Raw genomic sequence first — 16,343 nt, forward strand, 5'->3', positions numbered from 1 at the left:
CGTCCTTTTTTTCAGAACATTAAGAATGAACCAAACAAGGCCTCCTTAGCCTCAGGGGCGGTGTGGGTCTCCGTCTCTGTGACAGTTACATCAGTACTGACACCTCAGACAAGCAAAACCCCTCAACGAGCTCTGCCACCCTATCCTCATAACCCAGGTGATCAATACATAAATGTGATGGCAGCAGTTGTTTCTGGTCAGAAAAGGGAAGTTACTGAGAGGTCTGTGGCTGGGATTACTGATCATCTGCCAACATGTATTTTTCTTATATAGCATATTTTGTCTTGAAACCATGAGACTGTGTTCCTAGAAACCATGTCACAGACTGGCTCTGTAGGCTGGAGATGTTTCACTACTAATCACCAGTGTGGCTCTGACACCTCCCTCTCCCGGTTCTGTCTCTCCGACATGACACGCGGTCGCTCAGGCTAGGCAGCATTTCCTCTCTGTCCTTGCAGTGTTCAGCTCCAGCGGGCTATTGATCAGGCCTAGTCAGTTAATAAGCTTCAGTCCCATTTATCACACAGCTAGAGACTGGAACCGAACAGTGAGGCATAATCTAGTCATCAGGACCCACCACCTCGACCTCCTACAAACACACAAATTAAAAGAAGAGAGCGAGTGATCGTGGAAAAGTGGAGTCTATAGACCCTGGCTCCGGAGAGAGATGGAGAATTTTTCATTTTCCCTTATATCGCTCTCTCTCTCTCTCTCATTTGTTGTCTTATTCATGTCCCACTTATTTGTTCTGCCTCTCTCTTTCCCCATCTTTCTCTCTCTCTCTCTCTCTCTCTCCCTCTCTCCCTCCCACTCTTTCGAGCTCTCTTTCGTTCTTTCCCCGTCTCTATATGTCTCTCTATCTTTCCCTTTCTGTCTCTCTATCTTTCCCTTTCTGTCTCTCTATCTTTCTCTATATGTCTCTCTATCTTTCTCTATATGTCTCTCTATCTTTCCCTTTCTGTCTCTCTATCTTTCTCTATATGTCTCTCTATCTTTCTCTACATGTCTCTCTATCTTTCTCTACATGTCTCTCTATCTTTCTCTACATGTCTCTCTATCTTTCTCTATATGTCTCTCTATCTTTCTCTACATGTCTCTCTATCTTTCTCTACATGTCTCTCTATCTTTCTCTACATGTCTCTCTATCTTTCTCTATATGTCTCTCTATCTTTCTCTACATGTCTCTCTATCTTTCTCTACATGTCTCTCTATCTTTCTCTATATGTCTCTCTATCTTTCTCTATATGTCTCTCTATCTTTCTCTATATGTCTCTCTATCTTTCTCTATATGTCTCTCTATCTTTCTCTATCTGTCTCTCTTTTTGCCGTTCCATTCCTGCCTTCTGTGAGCCAAGCAGGGATGACTGAGCAACGTCCCACTGTAACAAACTACGGGGAAAATCTTTATTTTATGTATTCACATCAACAATTCTACTCTGTTTATATTGTATATTATCTATAATACTATTTCATAAATTATCATTTTTAATAAACCTGACCTGCTGATCAATAGCCTGTCTAAACGTCTAAACCCACAGCACCCATTTATTCAATAACAATGTCCTTCTATTTTGTAATGGAGCTGTTGTTCTTCTGTTCTGGTTCACCACCAATACGCCACAGTAGCAGAGATTAATCAAGGCCTGAAATACAATCAGGCAGATGATCCAAACAGTGATCTAAGGACAGGCCATTCATCCTGCCACACACACACACACACACACACATACACACAACCCCACCACACACACACACAACCCCACCTTGGTTAGCACAAAACGTCTCCCCAACCCAATGACACACTGCCAACTATCTGTCCACTATGGAAATCACCAATAATTACCATCATCATCGTCATCCAACCTTCGTATTTCACCATGGCAACAGAGCGGACAGCTCTGTGTGTGTGTGTGTGTGTCTGCATGCGTTTGTGTGTGTGGGTGTGCGTGTGTGTGTGTGTGTGTGCGTGTGTGTGTGTTTTATGTCAGTGTCAGAGAGAGATGACCTAATTTGGCGCAACGGTTCAACAGTGGCTGAATTTACAGCGGAACTATTTGACTGAAGACGATGGTTGGCTCTTTCTCACAACATAATTACCAGAGGAGAGGACAGGCAGAGAGAGAAAGACAGAGAAATTGAATGGAAAAGATAAAGACATTGAGAAGAAAATAAGATGAAAGGAGGAAAGTAGAAGAGGAAAGGAAGGGAGAGAAAATCTAGAGAAAAGAGAAATTGAGAAGGAAAGGAGGAGAAATGGAGGTGAAAAATAGGGCATTAGGTAACCTTCCCCTTTTCCCAGTAAAATACTGGTCTAGATATGTACTGTTTGTGTAAAGTGTGAGGTAGTTAATGAGATAGAGCATGATGTAGTTATTATGTTGTTCATGAGGTAGTTAATGAGGTAGTAAATAATGTTGTTTGTGAGGTAGTTAATTGGGTAGTTTATAATGTAGTTTGAGGTAGTTCATGAAGTAGTTTATAAGTTAGTTTCTAAGGTATTTATTGAGGTAGTTGATAAAATTGTGCATGATGTAGTTTGAGGGCATTAATGAGGTTCACCAGATTTATTAGGTAGTTTTTCAGGTAATTCATGAGTTATTTCATGATGGAGTTTATCAGTTGGTAAATGAGGTAGTTTATGAGGTAAATAAATACCAGTAGTCAGAGTATCAACATCTGTGGGACAGGATGAAGTTAGGGGGAAATCTGCTTGGTCATTTATCAAGTAAGACCTGGACATGGAAACATTTTCCCACTACAAAAATTCAGCTGGACGTTCTGTCCGAAACAGTTAATTCAGTTGTACACCTCTAGGTCATATCGCTGCAATATTTACTATCCCACATCAAACTGCCGGAGCAATCTGTGTCTCTCTCTCATTTCTTATCTTTAACTCCTGGAGCAGGTGAGCATTAATGAGGTCCCTGGATGAACCCAATAAGCCTCATCTCTCGGTGATGTTTTATCTGGGAGGGGTCAGGTGGCCATTACCGTCAAACGAGGTCCTCACCTCGTCTCAGTGTTCTGCGTATCCGTAGTGTGTGTGTGTGTGTGTGTGTGTGTGTGTGTGTGTGTGTGTGTGTGTGTGTGTGTGTGTGTGTGTGTGTGTGTGTGTCGTAGCTAGCAAGACAGTGATGCGAGCAGTTCACTCAGGTGGTAACCCCCAGTGGCCTATTAAGGCTAAAGCCATCCATTAGACAGTCCATTCAACCCTGCCTGGTGAAAAACACACCTAATGAAGATGCGCCGCGCCACGGTGCGGTCTGACTGCCTAGCTATTAGCATTGTGGCTAATTGCTACTGTTGTTGTTTTAAAACCGGTCTTCTGCCGGAGAGGCAATGAGAAGAGGGGAGGAGACGACACTGTGTGTGTGTGTGTGTGTGTGTGCGTGCGTGTGTGTGTGTGTGTGTGTGTGCGCTAGTTAATACAACTACCTCAGTCCTTTGCGGTCTGACAGGTAAAATTACCATCACAGGTGATTGTTAAGCGCGTGGCGTGTGTGTGTGTGTGTGTGTGTGTGTGTGTGTGTGTGTGTGTGTGTGTGTGTGTGTGTCCTGAGAACAATCCCTAAAACCTCATCCACAGAAACCCTTGCACTCTGAACAAGATTTGCAGATGGACTAAAAGTTGTTGTTGCCATTGTTTCTGATTTTGCAGCTGTTCACATCCAGTGTGTCTTGAGGATGTTCCTTTTTAGAGGTGAGACAACAACATGTCACAGTCAAATGAGGAGATGTTCACCCTGCACCAGTTATGGATCCGGGAAGCCAGGACTAGCCGGGAAAGATGAGTGCCACTTGGCATTACGTTATGGAGTCACTAGAATGGCGTAGCGGTCAAGGCCACTGGATTGCAGTGCTGAGACGTCCACTAAGCCAGTGGTTCAGGCCTTTCGCCACGAGATCAAGACACTGAAAACGCCTCTTTCAGGTGACTGCGCTCACTGGGATGGTCGTGCTATTTACCACCGTGCACCTGGGGCTCCCAAAAGGGCGGGGGATTTTTATTATCTTTCATTTTAGCCCCCCTCCATCATTACGTACAGGCAGACCAATCTAGCGGTGATTTAGATTTGTTGCTGAAAAAGAGCAGTAAGGGAAGAATCAAACAGATTGATTTTCTTACAGCCAACAGACCCCACCCCCCCCCCACCCCCCACCCCCGATATTGTGTAGCCCGGCATAGCATACCCAAGGAAGGGTCAGAAACCCCACCATCACCAGGGATTACACCACACCACTAATCCCTTTAGATTCCTTGGTTGAATGCTGGTGTCCTGCTGGTGTCCTGATCATCCTATTGATTAATTATTAGCTGCTGTTAAACCCTTCTGATCACACTCACACACACACACGTTTAATCATATAGTTCTGTGGACGCTGTTGAACCCTATAGGGACTCAGGCTTATTGGAACAATCTCCCCTGCTGAGCAACTCATAATTAGGCCTGGGAATGAACCGTAATAACTGGCGAGTGTGTGTGTGTGTGTGTGAGACTTGTGCACTGGCCACATGCAAATGACAGCATGGATAAAAAAAAGAGCATCTTTGTATGACTTCTGCTTCGATGTTTCATCCAAATTTGTGTCTCTTTTTTCTACATATGATAAACCCCCAGCCAGCCAGATGAAGATAGATTCAACAATCAGAGAGAGCAAGTAATCCTTTCAAAACACACTCAGAGTCCAAGCTGAACACTCCACACACACACACACACACACACACACAACAGCTCAATTACAGTGTAGTGCCTTCATAGATCTGTTGTCTTATCTGATAGCAGGATCAGCTGATCAATAAAGAACGATCATTACCGTGTATAGAAGATACACTGGGAACCTGTTGGTGGCTGCTTCCCCAATGACAGCCTGTCCCCTACAGAGTTCACTGGTCCCTGGTTGACACACGTGCCTCCTGTCCCCTACAGAGTTCACTGGTCCCTGGTTGACACACGTGCCTCCTGTCCCCTACAGAGTTCACTGGTCCCTGGTTGACACACGTGCCTCCTGTCCCGGGTTTAGGGAACACGCCAACATTTGGGGACAGAGGGGGACCGGCTGTGTCTTTACCAGAGCTCAACAGCTCATATGACGAAAGCACTGGAGTCACGGTGTGTGCGTGTGCGTGTGCGTGTGCGCGTGAGTATACATCAATTCCCACATGGGTTTTTTACCAGTCTAATTTTCAAGCCATACTTAATCAATACTCACAACAGACCACCCCCCTGGCCCGCCAACACTGTGTGCCAATAGGTTACTTACCAGACTCATTTCCCACTCAAATTTGATCAATACTTCTCTTTTCACACCTAAAAACACACAGATACACACAGAGACTAATGTGAAGCACTGTACACACACACACACACACACACACACACACACACACACACACACACACACACACACACACACACACACACACACACACACACACACACACACACACACACACACACACACACACGATGCTTCCTAGTAACTCTAGTGGACCACCAATAAATCCCCACTTCCCCAACACCAGTCATCCAAATGTATTGATCCCATCCTGTAATCATTGACAGTGAAATCCCAACATCTGACCAGGAATTTAATCTGAAGGGCAGCTTCTCTTTTAAACCAGGGCTGGTCCCCAATGGCCTACTAGCCCCTATGTAGGGCACACTACCTTTGACCAGAACCCAGGGGCTAGTGGCACGCTACTTAGGGAATAGGGTGCAATTGGGTACAGACACCCTACTGGTAATGGGGAAGGGCAAACTGTACCGTTGTCTTTCTCCATCCTGAGGAGCAGCGAACTCCCCGGCCACTTCCCCTGGCTCCGACCAATGAATGAATGGCCGTCCAATGAATAAGCCAATTCACTCACTGACCCAAATTAATGACTCCACGCTCACAAAGGGCCAAGATGAGAGCTGGGCTCGGCTGTGCTCGCTGAGGCACGAGGTCAACAGGCACAAAATGTTTGCTTAAAGCAGTTGTATAAAAGTTGGCCTCCATTGTTGTGCTGGAGCTTCCTGTCGCGTGCTGGAGCTCACAATCACAGTCTCATTATCCTCCTATCCCTGTTCTATTGTGTGGCGCAGCACACTTCTGTTGCATGTGTATGTTAAGGGGTGTGTGTGTGTGAAGGGGTGTGTGTCTCCTTTTCAGGATGGTGAAAGATCACCCCATTTGCAAAGAGGGGTGGCGATAGCCTTTTGAAGGAGGAGGAGCAGAAGGGAGGAGAAGGGAGGAGAAGGAGGAGGTGTTTAGGTCCTAATCAAGGGTCAGGCACACGCAGCCCCTAAGGATTATGGGTCAAACAAAGACAGTGTTGCAGTAATTACAGCAAACACCCACTGCTACCACTGTGACTGAGCCCACAAGCCTCCGCTGGCAGCTGTGGGAGAGGTGAGGAGGGGTGAGGATGGCTGGGAGGGGTGAAAAGGGGACGGGTCCCCTCCACCTACCCTCCGTTAGCGTCTTTCATTGCATACTCCCCCAACACCAGCTTCTCTTCTTGGGGTCCAAACAGGACACAGAACGCAGTGTGCTTCGTTACCACGGCTCTAACTTACTCATCAAGGAGCCCAAATATATGAGTATCATACTTCAACATTTGTTGAACAATAAAAAAATATAAAGCACAAAGTTTAAAGTTACTATTCCAATAGGCACTGGACATGTAGCCCTTAAATCTGTAGCTCTGAGAGTGGTTACATGTCTCCCAGCAGCAAGAACAGAGGATAATGTTTCCCAGCAGAGAGAACAGAGGATAATGTCTCCCAGCCACAGGAACAGAGGATAATGTCTCCCAGCAGCACGAACGGAGGATAATGTCTCCCAGCAACAGGAACAGAGGATAATGTCTCCCAGCAGCAGGAACGGAGGATAATGTCTCCCAGCAGCACGAACGGAGGATAATGTTCAGGACTGGCCGGCTGCTTCACCAACAGGGTCGTTGTGAGGAAGAGGAATCAGAACCTCGCTGTGGGGAGCTGACTGTTACCTATCGACACACATCACTCCATCACTCTCTCCATTCATCTCCACCTCCATCTCTCCCCCTTCCTCCAATCACCCCTGTTTGTTAGCAGAGAGCTTGTTGGCTAGTATGGCTGGTGGATCTTTAACGTGATAACCCAGGGCCGAAGGACTCTTCAGGGGGTGAACAGGCACTGAAATGGACACCCACGGGTCCTCGGTGGCCCTCAGCAGGTCACTAAGCCCAAGGCTTGTGTGTCTTTATACAACTGGGCTGGTGTTTCTCTCTAGTTTAATCTGGGTAGGTTGTGATATTATGGATTCACAATACTTGAATGCATCAATAGTTTATATTGATATCTGACACACTGTAAATGCATTCCTATTGAAAGAGAGCACATTTCATCAGTAGGGTTAGTGTTGGGGTTGGGGTTAGGGTTGGGGTTGGGGTTGGGGTTAAGGTTAGGGTTAGGGTTAAGGTTAGGGTTGGGGTTAAGGTTAGGGTTAGGGTTAGTGTTGGGGTTGGGGTTGGGGTTAAGGTTAGGGTTGGGGTTAGGGTTAGGGTTAAGGTTAAGGTTAGGGTTAAGGTTAGGGTTAGGGTTAGGGTTAAGGTTAGGGTTGGGGTTAAGGTTAGGGTTGTTAATTTGTTAATGAGTTAATAGTAATTAAGCTAATCTATTCACCAATCTCTTTTCCCTCTACGTCCATTGCCATGCTTCCTATCCATAGAACAAAAGACACAAAGGAAGTCATTCATACTTTAACATTTCTTCTGAATAGACAAGCCAACAATCAGACCAGCAATCACATTAGATCAACTAACACACATACACTATGTGTCTCGCAACACAAACCTCCATCCCTCCCATTCTATATGTGGAGAAAGAACAGGGGTCCTCCTCTGCTATCTCTCTCTCTCTCTCACACTCTGTTTATCTATCTATCTAATGGTCATCCTCTTAGCCAGAGGGGCTCCATTGAATTAACCTGGGCCAAACCTACCATGGGACTTTAAGCCCCAGCAATTACACCATTGATATGGAAGTCAATGACGCCCATGAATACAAAACATTTGGCGGCATCCTTTAACGTTGTTGAAGGACTCTGGGTGTCCCTGCTGTGGACAAAGCCCTGGTGGTGTAGCGCCCATTTCCATATGATTTAGAAGGCTTGAGAAGGGCTTGAAACAAGTAGGTGTTTACAGTAAACTCTTCCCTGAGCTCACCTTCCTCGACTGAGGCCCCATTTTCCGTTCCCCATTCAAGTCAATGATTGATCTGCGCCATACATTCTCCATGCATGTATTCCTGTCCGATAGGTGACGACCGAGTAGAGGCACTTTGACATCTCCCATCCAACCCTAATTCATCACACCAAATTCTACCATCTAATCAAGTCTTTTAACGAGCTGAATCAGGTCCTGTGTTGGTTTCTGGAGTGAAATCTTACCGGATGATATAGATCTCCAGGATGGGTTAAGCAGCCCTGTTTCTGAGCGGCGTGGAAGATATGTCGAGGGACGCTGGGAAGATATTTATCCACCGCTAATTCAACAAACATCTAGGTCTGCGTCCCAAATGGCACCATTTCCATTTAGTGCCCTTCTTTTGTTTAAGTCCCCTACATAAGTGTCCAGTCAAAGGTAGTGCACATAATGGATAAAAGGGTGCCATTTGGGACGCAGGGCTGTGCTGTGTTTACACTGAGCTGAGTGTCTCTCCCTGAGCTGAGCCTTTGGACTGCCTATTTCAGATGCCCCACGCTCACAGCTACATACCACACAGCTCTGATTAAGCAAAGACAAAAACAAAAACATGTATACAATCTTCATGTTCGGTCCTAGAAAGTCAAGAGGTTAAGAAGATTTGCTGCTAACACCAGACAGAGTCGTCTTCATCAGCTAGATATTTGCAGAGGTTTAAAGATTTTTTTTTTAAAGAATGTCAAGCATGGAATAAAATAATCAGATGGTGTCTTTTCTCTTGCATAATCTCTTGACTTCTTATTTTAAATAGTCATCCATGTGTTTCACATGTTAATGGGGCAATCTGCAGTTCAAAAAAATAACAAAGCAGTCACACACAACCACTGATTTGGTAAACAGCTGAGAGAATGGGTTGGGGAAACTGAACCTCAAATCTACATTATTCACAGACAAAAGGAGTTTCCGTTGGGTTCTAACAGGCAAGGCTGAAACCCCCTGTTTTACACCGTTTAAGAATTAACGGCCATGTATCATCTACACTAAAAATCTAAACGTGCATGTTTCAACGGCAGAAAACCCGATAAGACAACGGCATGGGGGGGGTTGTCACGGGCCCACTCTCTCTGTGGTCACATATTAGTGAATGTCTCTGTGATTTATGGGGAAGGGGCTTTGTCATGGAGGGATGAGCTCTAAGCTACCTGTTACAGCCTCACAGCAGAAGACGGGGGTCGGTCTGTGTTAGCATAAGCAAGGCCACCAATCTGGAGGAATTGCTCCGCTCAGCGAGGGGCCTCATGTGTTTGTGAGATTGTTCCGTACAGCGAGGCCCCCCCACAGGTTCTCTGGCCTGGGGGGGTGGAGGTCTTTATTAAACCTGGTTCTCCACACTTTCTTTCTCTCTGTTAGAGAACTTACATTGGCCTTTTCTGCCCCACAGACCATAAGCTCAGAGCTCCATGCTGCCCTTCGTCCAAATGACACACTATTCCCTATATGATGCCCTACTTTAGGAATAGATTGTTGTTTGGGATGCAGCCTATCTTCCTTTTGGGACACCTGAGGAGCCTCGTTTGGGAGAGTGGTTCATGGATAAACAGCCGAGACGTTGGAGGAGTTTTGAGGAGCATCAGATCAGCTCTCTAAAACAGCACAAAGGAGCAGAGCTAATAGAAGAGAAAGTTTCTCACACAGGGAGGTAAAACACTTTGCAGGGTCGTAGTTCCCTTCACCCCCTAACACATAACCTGAGTGGTTGGGTTCTAAACTCACACAGGGGTCAAAGTTCAACCATACAGGCCACACCACTGATTGGTTACGGCTGTACACCCATTTCATGATTTGATGGTCCCTCACAGACACAGGGAGAGTAGAGTGGGATTTTCCGTAATGGAGAAGTGTGTGTGATAAAGAAGTGTGTGTGATAAAGAAGTGTGTGTGATAAAGAAGTGTGTGTGAGTTTTTGTATGATAAAGAAGTGTGTGTGAGTTTTATGAACGGAAAAGAAGTGTGTGTGATAAAGAAGTGTGTGTGATAAAGAAGTGTGTGTAAGTTTTATGAACGGAAAAGAAGTGTGTGTGATAAAGAAGTGTGTGTAAGTTTTATGAACGGAAAAGAAGTGTGTGTTATAAAGAAGTGTGTGTGAGTTTTTTGTACGGTAAAGAAGTGTGTGTGTGTTTTGAACGGTAAAGAAGTGTGTGTGTGTTTTTGTTAAGAGGAACAATGATAGAGGAAACCAATGGCACCCAATTCTTGTGTAGTGCACTGCTTTTAACCAGGGCTCTGTACAAATGTAGTGGCCTATAAAGGGAATAGGGTACCATTTGCTTCCAGTTAAGGAAAACCTGCCCAGCGGCGACCCACTGGCCTTCTGAGTTGGAGTTCCGGTAGCTAAGACAAGACACGCTCTGTCTGGGGTGAGGACCGATGTTCGGGAAAAGACTGCAGCGCGAGCGCAGCCGTGTGTGATCTCCTTCAGTAGTCACCCAGGCAGACTGTGTGTGTGTGAGAGTGTGAGAGTGTGTGTGTGTGTGTGTGTTCTGAGCCCCAGACAGCATTTCATTAGGGATTCCTGTAAAGTCAATGAAGTTGGAATGTCAGGAAGAGCGTTGGATGGGGGACGGTCTGCCGAGGGGGTGTCTGCCACAGTCTCAAGGCCACTGGGAGTGTCTGACCAGACCACATACACACACACACACACACATACACACACACACATACACACACATACACACACACACATACATACACTGACACTGGGGAGATGTCCTTGTTCATGCAGGCAGGCTGATAGCCAACACGCAGATCACAGGCATCCTAATTCCTATAGAACGCGTTCATTTCGACTGGGAGCCCACAGAGGTGTGGTCAGAAACAGAGCACTATCCAGACTGCAGAGTCCCACACTCAGACACCGACAGTCATCCTAGAAGGGTTAGAGCTCAACCGAGTCTGGAAGATGAGATGAATCACAGAACATTCAGAACTTGGAATCGACATGGTGAACAACCGTAGACAGGACTGGTGTACAACAGCATGAAAGACCTTCTCTAAATATCTAGGGGACCCAATATGAAGGACCCTATCTGTAAATATCTGGGGGACCCACCATGAAGGACAATGTCTGTAAATATCTAGAGGACTAACCATGAAGGACCCAGTCTGTAAATATATGGGGGACCCATCATGAAGGACAATGTCTGTAAATATCTAGGGGACCAACCATGAAGGACCCAGTCTGTAAATATATGGGGGACCCATCATGAAGGACAATGTCTGTAAATATCTAGGGGACCCACCAAGAAAGACACTGTCGGGGCCAATGTGAATCTTGAGTCAATTGTTTTGAGCAATGCTTACACTGCCTGAACCAGCGTACCTGGGAACAGCAATGTACTTCATAATCCCACCCTGACATGCCTGAACACTGTAGAAAAGCTCTATACAGACGAGAAAATGTACATGGTAGACCTCCTGGTCTGCTGCTATTTCCATCGGGCCCTTGTCAAATGAATTGTACTAAGTCGGGACTCTTAGTCTTGGCTGAGTCCCAACTTATAGCAATGATCCACGCTTAACAATCAGTGCTAGAGCACCATCCTCTGGTGAGCAGAAGAACTGCACCAGAATGCATCCCCTCAGTGTGCTACGAACTCCATCCCCTGGACCCATGGCTCTTAAGTCCAACCCTCCAGTACGCCCCACAGTACACATTTCAACTGCAGACAAGCACTGATGTTGGGGTACTGGCAGACCCGAGGGGCACCAATGCCCAATAGCATCCATTCATAGGATGAACCTTGACCTGTCTGACCACTTAGACTGACTCTGACCTCTTACGCTGCCTTTTAAATATCACTGCTAGGAGGTGCTCACAGCGATATCCCCTCCTGCCCAGCCCTGAAGGATCCCCTAAGGCAGCAAAAGCATTTTGAGGAGTGAAGGAGAGAGCATGCAAGGCACCAGATGTACATGAATGGAGAATGCAGGGTGAACTTGCTCGTTGACCTTGACATCAGCGCCATCGTGTCAACTCTTTGTCACCTACCGTGGTGCCAAATGACAGGCCTGGACACACCTGTGAGTGAGCTGTGCCGTCCGCGGTTCTGAAACAATGCTCTGGATACAACATGGTTCTGTGGGAGACTTGCCATTTAAAAACCTGCTGCCAGTCGGCACGCACGTTGCATTGGTTGGCCTCGCTGCAGGTGCATCAATGAGCCTTGGGCGCCCTTGACCCTGTTGCCAGTTCACCGCTTTTCCTTCCTTGGACCAATTTTGATAAGTACTGACCACTACAGACCGGGAACACCCCACAAGAGCTACAGTTTTGGAGACGCTCTGACCCAGTTGTCTAGCCATCACAATCTGGCCCGTGTCGAAGTCGCTCAGATACTTACACTTGCCCATTTTTCCTGCTTCTAACACATCAACTTTGAGGACAGAATGTTCACTTGCTGCCTAATATATCCCACCCACTGACAGGTGCCATGACAACAGGTTAATCAGTGTTATTCACTTCACCAGTTTGATAATGTTATGGCTGATGGGTGTATATATGGGATTAAGTTACACATCATCAAAATGTATATTTCTTCCTTTGGAGATTAACTTTCACATGTAGCCTATTATGGTATTTCAGATAAAAGGCTATAGTTGTTAGGTTAGCTACACTGTCTGGAAGCCTCCTGATTGACAAGTAAAGTAATATCAACAGCAGAATTAGTTGGACAGCCAGTAGCTTTCGAACTAATTCAAAGTTTTGCTGAAACAAAGGGAAACATTTGTCACTGCGGGTGGTATTTGGTGAGCTGTGTCTGCCAGCGAAACATTCGCAAGAAGTATCGACAGATCGAACCAATCAACTCAAATCCAACAGCCAACTATGAATGCTTTTCCTAGTTACATTAAGTTCATCTGTGACCAAGTTCCAGGAAACATACATGTATATTTTTATAAACCACTACGTAACCTCAACTTACAGAAGGCACTCAGCCGGGATGGCTCGGGGTTATATCTGTCCTCGAGGACAAAGGGAGGGGAACAATGTGGTGTGAACAAGACAGAGATAAGTTACACCTCACAAGCAACTGGAGAGACTACGATGCCTCCACCCCCACTTAATTTAGGACGTCCAAATCTAGCGACACACTTCACAAACAACAGGTGTAGACCCATAGTGAATCGCTCACAGCACCAGTGGCGATGGGCAGGACTATGATTTGATGGATTTAGGTGCAGTTAAGGGGATTTTGGTGGAGCTACGGTGATTTAGATGGAGTTACTGTGATTGCATTAGATGATAAACTGAAGCAGCATATTGTATATGGGATGTGTATGTGTGTGTGTAGCAGCAGCATGTCTGTGGTATTATGTAAATGTGAGTGTGTTTGCATAAAGTCAGTACTGAAAGGTAAGCCCAAAAAGGGGACAATGAGTACCGTCTGGGTTGCATTTAAAAAATAGAGAGACAAAAACGCTCAACCCTTTTATGGAAGGTGACTAACAGAAGCATCTGAGGTTAAGTGTTCTTATTGAAGGGCACACCAGTGTGTCTGGGTAGGGAAGTGCTTGTCCATCCGTTTCCTGTAGACCAGGGTAAGGTCCTTTGCCTTGCCGACCTCGAGGCTGTTGTCCTGTCACCACCCTGCCAGGTCTCCGACCTCCATCCTGCAAGTTGAGATCCGGCATACCATCACCCAGTTGTCATAGAACGTGGAGATGGTGTTGACACAAGTAGAATAAAAGGGGGAGAAGCGCATACCCCTGATGGGCCCACTTAAGTAGAGACTGAGGGGCCCACTTAAGTAGAGGCTGAGGGGCCCACTTAAATAGAGGCTGTGGGGCCCACTTAAGTAGATGCTGAGGGGCCCACTTAAGTAGAGGCTGAGGGGCCCACTTAAATAGAGGCTGAGGGGCCCACTTAAATAGAGGCTGAGGGGCCCACTTAAGTAGATGCTGAGGGGCCCACTTAAGTAGAGGCGGAGGGGCCCACTTAAGTAGATGCTGATGAGCCCACTTAAGTACAGGGAGAGGGGCCCACTTTAGTAGAGGCTGAGGGGCCCAATTAAGTAGAGGGTGCCTGTGGCAGATGTGTTGTTGCCTACCCTCACCACTTGGGCGTGACCTTTTTGGAAGTCCAGAACCACGCAGCAGAGGGAGGGGCTCAGTCCGAGGGCCCTGAGATTCCTCAAAACTTTTCTGCTTGTTACGTAGTTTTAGGTGGTATGTCCCCCCCCACAACGCACCCCTTAAAATAAACACTAAATTGAATTAAGACGACTGGACATTGACTAGATGTGGTCCCTAATCACTTAGAACATCTTCTGATGCTCACAAGTTCTTCTGAGTTCTCTGACCTTTCGGTGACAACAGACGCATGAATAATCTAATTATAGCGCAGTCTTTGAATAACGCCGCTGGGTCGGGTTACACGTTTCAACAACAGTGGTAAGGTGTCCAGCCGTCATTCCGTCTGGCTGACAGACAATGCTTTCCACACGAGGCAAGCTGGACAGCTGAGAATGAGGACATATCAAGAAAGGTTGAGCCTAGAATAGACTGTTGAAGGTATTAGAATGGGGTTAGGCAACCCTGTTCACGGTGTGCAGGGGTTCGATGTAACCAGGTGTGATGAATTTAGGGTTGTAACATCACTGATCTGACGGAGTTATTGTAACTTGTACGCTGCACCAGGGAACGCGGGTTACACACGTAATCTAGGATGTCATAATGGTTTTGTTCTTTCACAAACGCCACTTGTGAATTTAAATGCAATCCTTTAGTTTCTTAAATGTACAGTGGGGAGAACAAGTATTTGATACACTGCCGATTAGTTGCCCAGCAACGACCCATCTTCAATGCTCTAACTGTTGGCCAAGAACTCGCGATACATGGCCCCATCCATCCTCCCCTCAATACGGTGCAGTCGTCCTGTCCCATTTGCAGAAAAGCATCCCCAAAGAAGGATGTTTCCACCTCCATGCTTCAAGGTTGGGATGGTGTTCTTGGGGTTGTACTCATCCTTCTTCTTCCTCCAAACATGGCGAGTGGAGTTTAGACCAAAAAGCTCTATTTTTGTCTCATCAGACCACATAACCTTTTCCCATTCCTCCTCTGGATCATCCAGATGGTCATTGGCAAACTTCAGACGGGCCTGGACATGTGCTGGCTTGAGCAGGGGGACCTTGCGTGCGCTGCAGGATTTTAATCCATGACGGTGTAGTGTGTTACTAATGGTTTTCTTTGAGACTGTGGTCCCAGCTCTCTTCAGGTCATTGACCAGGTCCTGCCGTGTAGTTCTGGGCTTATCCCTCACCTTCCTCATGATCATTGATGCCCCACGAGGTGAAATCTTGCATGGAGCCCCAGACTGAGGGAGATTGACCATCATCTTGAACTTCTTCCATTTTCTAATAATTGCGCCAACAGTTGTTGCCTTCTCACCAAGCTGCTTGCCTATGGTCCTGTTGCCCATCCCAGCCAGTGCAGGTCTACAGTTGAATCCCTGATGTCCTTACACAGCTCTCAGGCCATTGTGAAGAGTTTGCAGTCTGTTTGATTGAGTTTGTGGACAGGTGTCTTTTGTACAGGTAACGAGTTCAAACAGGTGCAGTTAATACAGGTAATGAGTTGAGAACAGGAGGGCTTCTTAAAGAGTCACAGGTCTGTGAGAGCCGGAATTCTTACTGGTTGGTTGGTGATCAAATACTTATGTCATGCAATAAAATGCAAATTAATTATTTAAAAATCATACAATGTGATTTTCTGGATTTCTGTTTTAGATTACGTCTCTCAAAGTAGAGGAGTACCTATGATAAAGATTACAGACCTCTACATGCTTTGTAAGTAGGAAAACCTGCAAAATCGGCAGTGTATCAAATACTTGTTCTCCCCACTGTATTAGAAAAGTATACACATGTTTTATTGCAGTAACTCTCCATCTCTGCGCAAGCATCGGGTGGGAATTAAACCCCTAACAGAGGCATTAAGTTGCAAGGGACATAATGAGCTCTGGGAGCTAATAAGGTGAGACTTCTCTGCTGAAGGGAGACCCGAGGTGTTAAGTTGTACGGCTCCTCTGTGGCCCTTGCATGGGTCTTTAAAGAATGGGACTCTCTGGATGACAACTGCTACATTATCACCATCTAGAAGCTTGTAGATGGCTGCATGG

This window comes from Esox lucius, chromosome 21 (assembly GCF_011004845.1).
Source record: "Esox lucius isolate fEsoLuc1 chromosome 21, fEsoLuc1.pri, whole genome shotgun sequence".
NCBI lineage: Eukaryota > Metazoa > Chordata > Actinopteri > Esociformes > Esocidae > Esox > Esox lucius.